This window comes from Leptonychotes weddellii, chromosome 8, assembly GCF_054177405.1.
Source record: "Leptonychotes weddellii isolate Sample4059 chromosome 8, ASM5417740v2, whole genome shotgun sequence".
Classification (NCBI taxonomy): Eukaryota; Metazoa; Chordata; class Mammalia; order Carnivora; family Phocidae; genus Leptonychotes; species Leptonychotes weddellii.
In genome coordinates, this window is record NC_138376.1 from 9,430,304 (window position 1) to 9,436,014 (window position 5,711).

Sequence of the window (5,711 nt, forward strand, 5' to 3'; positions counted from 1 at the left end):
TTACTAGATTAGTGGTTTATTATAAAAGGCTATAACTCTGGAACAGCCCGATGGAAGAGATACTTAGGGCAAGGTGTAGGGGAAGGGCGCGAAGCTTCCATGCCCTCCTGCATGCACCACACTCCCCACATCTCCCTGTATTCACCAGCCCGGGAGCTCTGGGAACCCTGTCTTTCTGGGTTTTTATGGAGACTTCATTCTACAGACACGAAGGATTAACTCACTGGCTATTATTCACTGATTCAACTTCCAGTCCTTCTCTTTATCCCAGAGGTCAGGATGTGGGACTGAAAGTTCCAACTCTCTCACCACAAACTTGGGTCCCCTGGCAACCAGCCCCCATCCTTAGGTGCTTTCCAAAAGTCACGTAACGAAAGACACCTTGATCTCTCTCATCTCTCGGGAAATTTCAAGGATTTTAGGAGCTCTGTGCCAGAAAGAGGATGAAGACCAAATATGTATTTCTTATTAATAAGTCACAACATCACAGTTAGACTCCTGGCTCTCCCTTCTTCTAGCTCTGTGAATAAGATTTATAAATAAGGTCCCCAAGAGCACCTGCTTCCCAGGCAGGTGGTGGAGAAGAAATGAGCCGATTCCTGGAAAGCTAGAAGAACTGCCTAGCATCCCGTGTTGGGTCCTTATTCCACTCATGCTGAGGGACCCCACCAAAGATTTTCAAGTTCTGTGTGTAAGTTTAGGGTGAATACCAGAAAGCAGAGAGGAGGCGTGGCTTCTTCTCAAAGGGAAAACGAGCTTTCAACCACAGGGTGATATGGACAGAGAAACACTTCCTAGAATCAATTACAGGCATACCCTGTTTTTTGGTGCTTTGCTTTATTGTGCTTCATGGATACTGCATTTTCTTTATAAATGGAAGGTTTGTGGCAACCCTGTGTCAGGCAAGTCTATTGACATCACTTTTCCAACAGTATTTGCTCACTTTGTGTCTCTGACACATTTGGGCAATTCTCACAGTATTTCAAACTTTTTCCTTATTATTATATTTGAATTGCTGCAACCTCATGGTAAAACGTGAACAGATGAGGAAGAGCTTCTAATGGATGAGCAAAGGAAGTGGTTTCTTGAGATGGAAACTACTCCTGGCAAAGTCTGTTGCAATGACAACGAAGGATTTAGAATATGACATAAACTCAGTCGATCAAGCAGTGGCAGGGTTTGAGAGGACGGACTCCAATTCTGAAAGAAGTTCGACTGTGGGTAAAAGGCTATCAAACAGCATCACAAGCTACAGGGAACTCACTAGTGAGAAAAAGAGTTAATTGATGTGGCAAACTTCATGGCTGAATTATTTTAAGAAATGGCCACAAACACCCCCACCTTCATCAACCACCACCCCGATCTGTCAGCAGCCGGCAACATCAAGACCCTCCACCGGCAAAAAGATTGCAGCTCGCTCAAAGCTCAGATGATGGTTTGCATTTTAAAATTAAGGCATGTCCATTTTTTTAAAGATATATCCTATTGCATACTTAATAGATCACAGTAGAACGTCACTATAACTCTTATATGCACCGGAAAACCAAAACATTCATCTGACTCGCTTGACTGCGCTATCCGCTTCATCGTGGGGTGGTCTGGAACCAAACCCAGGTGAGGGGAGCTCATGGCTCCCCCAGACCAGAGAGGAGAGGTGTACCTTACACTTTCTCTCACAAAGAGGGGAAAGTGGAAGGGGGTGCACTGAGAAAGATTTAATAATCCTGCTTCGAGTCTCCTTCTCAGGGTACCCGGTTCGTTTGTGGAGGTTATGCTTACTTTGGTAGAGCTTATATAATACCTCAACCCCAGGAGAGCCATGGTCAAACATCGTCGGGAGCGGGGCTTGAACACATAGCCCAAGTACCCTTCCAGAAGGTGCTGCCCGACTGTACGTGCCCTCCACTCATGACCACCGCTCTGCATGTGTAGGACTGGCCCTTGGAGAAGCTTGCAAACGGTAGCTTTGTCTCCCTCTCTCCCTCCTCCACCGACAAGGCTCCCACGTACTCTCCTGGCCAGAGGCAGCAGGAGAACGCTGGTTTTGAACACGAAGGGCATTTGTTGCATGTAATCACTGTATAAAGCTGGCCTACTTCCATTATGAATAATCATAAAATTGGGGGTGAAAGAGAAAGGTGACCGCACATTTGAAGCTACGAAAAGGCCGTGGTTCATTTTTCAGTCTCTTTATTACGATGCCTCGTCTCAGATCATTTGCAGCTAAATTTTACCTTGGAGCCAGTTTCCTCAGTCATGTTAAATTCATGGGGGGAAATCCTCCTAGGATTTAGGACTGAAAAATAGACAGCTTTAATAAGAGAAACGCTGATGTGAAGAGCAGGGAAAGGCAGCATGTTCTAACCATTTAGGGAAAAAATGGGGAAGATGTTGCTAATAAGTTCTGCTATATTTTTATCTTACCATTTTCTTCATCTGAAGGAATATTGAGAGGAGGTTTTAAATTCTGAATGATTATCTGACAGCTTCCATCTCCAGGGCAAATTATTAGCAAGAGTTATATTTTGCTATTACCTTTATTCGAAACTCAGAGGACACACACTTATCAGAGCCCCGCTGAGAAATAAAAGCTACAGACGAGAGCGCTGTGAACGGGGTGCCAGATTCCCTTTTGTGACTTTTGTGGACATTGACCTTCTTACCAAGTAGGGCCGGGGGAGAGACTGGCTGAGCCCTTACCACCTTCCTGGATATATTCTGCCCCCACCCCGTGCCATCTCTCACCATTCCACCCCAACCCATCCCACCGCATACCCTATATTCAATGACACCAAACTGCCCAGCAGTCCCATGTAACAGGCCACCTTTTTGGTTATTTATTTATTTATTTAATTTTATTTTTTAAGAGAGAGAGTGTGTGTGCATGCATGGGGGGATGGCAGTGAGAGAGGGAGAGAGAGAATCTTAAGCAGGCTCCACGCTCAGTGCTCTGCATGGAGCCCGACTTAGGGCTCGATCTCACCACCCTGAGTTCCTGACCTGAGCAGAAACCAAGAGTCGGACACTTAACCCACTGAGTCACCCACGTGCCCCTGGGCCACCTTTTTGAACAAACTCCTCCCACCCCCATTCCCATCTGGGTAACCTTCCTCTCCTCTCTAATCTCCAGAAATCTTTCCAACCCCAAGCAGAGTTAAGGGCATCTCTTTCTGCTCTTCCATAATATCCAGTCCCTTTTTCGCTGTGGGGCTTGGTACACTGGGATTACTCGTTTATAGTGTCCCCTCCCCTGGGGTAACCCAGAGGGCAAGGACTTTATCTCAGATACTGTACCCTCTAGCCCGGGGTTTCTCAACAGGAGCAATATTGACATTTGGGACCAGAAAGTTCCTTGTTGTAGGAATCATCCCTGCCTCCTCCCCAGTCAATTGCCAGAGGCACCCCATCCCCAGTGTGACAATGAAAGCCATCTCCAGACATCGCCCGTTGCCTCCTGGGGGAGAAAAGTGCCCCTGGTTGAGAACCATGGCTCCGGGCCTGACAGAGAGCCTGATACACACTAGGAGCTTGAGAAGTATTTGCTGAGTTGATCAATCAAGGTCCAGGTTAATGAATACAAAGCTGAGTGAGTCAACAGATGAAGAAAGACCTTACTACAGCTTCTACACACTTGCGAAATCAAACTCAGAACCTTCATTCGGGCTGTCAAGTCTCTTCACGAACTGGCTCTACTTCTTCCTTATTGTCCCCATTGCTTCTCACCCGTGGTCTCTTCCTTATTCTTACACTTGGTTTTCCCTCCCCCCACTCTAAATTCTCTACTTACTTCAACACAAAGAAGAACTTACCTACTTCAAAAAGCCTTCCCCAATTCACCCAGTCTACAGTGATCTAAAGATTTATGAAGAGGATGGATGAGGGAAAATTTTAAGAATACATATATACGGGGGAATGCCTGGGTGGCTCAGTCGGTTAAGCGTCTGCCTTCGGCTCAGGTCATGATCTCAGGGTCCTGGGATCGAGCCCCGTGTTGGGCTCCCTGCTCAGTGGGGAGTCTGCTTCTCCCTCTGCCCCTCCCCACCCCACCTGGCTTATGTTCACTCTCTAATAAATAAATAAAATCTTTTAAATAAAAGAAAAAAGCTTTGGCCTTCCTGGCTTATTCTGAGCTCTCTCAACACCCAGGCATCCCTCCTACTCTCCTCCTTCAGGCACACTTGCCGTGACTGGTACATGCACTTTTCCCCATGTCTGTGCTTGGAAATTTGCCCCAACTTTTGTCCTACAGGGCATTTCTCAAGTTTCTCTTGGAAGAGATCATGCTTTACCCAAGAGCAGTCACCTGTGGGCCTTCTGGTCCTCAGTGGTAGAGGTAAGGGGACAACCCCAGAGTCTATCAGCATTGCATTTGAGTCCCCATCTGTGACGGGATAAATACAGACATACGGGAATGGGGTCGGTTGGGGAAAACCATTTCTAATTTTTGTAACCATTAATAAAAAGGTGAAAGAGTGCTTTCGTTCAAGTCTTATAACTTATGTCTTTTGACAGAAGAGCCTCCTGAGGCTTCTGTCTCTCCACTTAACCCTCCACAGTGTCTTTTAAGCACCCTGCCCATGGCTGTCTCCTCTAGGCCTACCCACGCCCTCCCACTGAAAATACTAAACCACAATGCTTCTCTGGCCTGGCCTCCTCCTAGAGCACCATCCTGATTTACGCTACTCACTACCAAACGCACGTCTGCGTCCACAGCTCACTGATGTCTCATAGCATCTCCTCACTTCTCAAAGCGCACCCACTTCTTCCCAGAACGCCGGACCTCCTATTTATTGCCACGTCTTACGACCCCTCCTTGTGACTCCAACCCCTTGACCCTGCCGTGCTCTTCCAGTGCTGATGTTCTACGACTTTGAGTATGATTTAACCTCTCTCTATAAAGCAGTGACAGATCATTCACGTCTTGATCACTGTTACATTTCCAGCGTGCGTTAATAACTTAGGTACTCAATAAATGTGTTGAGTGAACAAAGGTTTGCTAGAACTTGATGGAAGATTGAATTAGGTATAGGAATCGTAGAAAACAAATCCCTCTCTCAATTTTTTTTTTTAAAGATTTTATTTATTCATTTGACAGAGAGAGACACAGCGAGAGAGGGAACACAAGCAGGGGGAGTGGGAGAGGGAGAAGCAGGCCTCCCGCAGAGCGGGGTGCCCGATGCGGGGCTCGATCCCAGGACCCTGGGATCATGACCCGAGCCGAAGGCAGACGCTTAACGACTGAGCCACCCAGGCGCCCCTAATCAATACATTTTTTAAAAAAGATTTTATTTATTTCTTTGACAGGGAGAGACACAGCGAGAGAGGGAACACAAGCAGGGGGAGTGGGAGAGGGAGAAGCAGGCTTCCCGCGGAGCAGGGAGCCCGATGCGGGGCTCGATCCCAGGACCCTGGGATCATGACCTGAGCCGAAGGCAGACGCTCAACGACTGAGCCACCCAGGTGCCCCGCTTTTATTTTAAAAATTATATATTTGAAAATACCAGTTGCCATGAAATTCCTGTTAGTGATTCTTGAATTTATATAGTTATTTTCAAAGCATTTTCCCTGTCAACTCAGGTGATCCTTGAAAGAATCCTACTAAGTAGTTCGAATTGATGATATTGTCCTAGTTTTGCAAAAAAAGAAAGAAAGAAACCAAGGCTCAGACTGTGAAGTGGCTTGCCCATGGTCACATAAATAGTAAGCTGTCA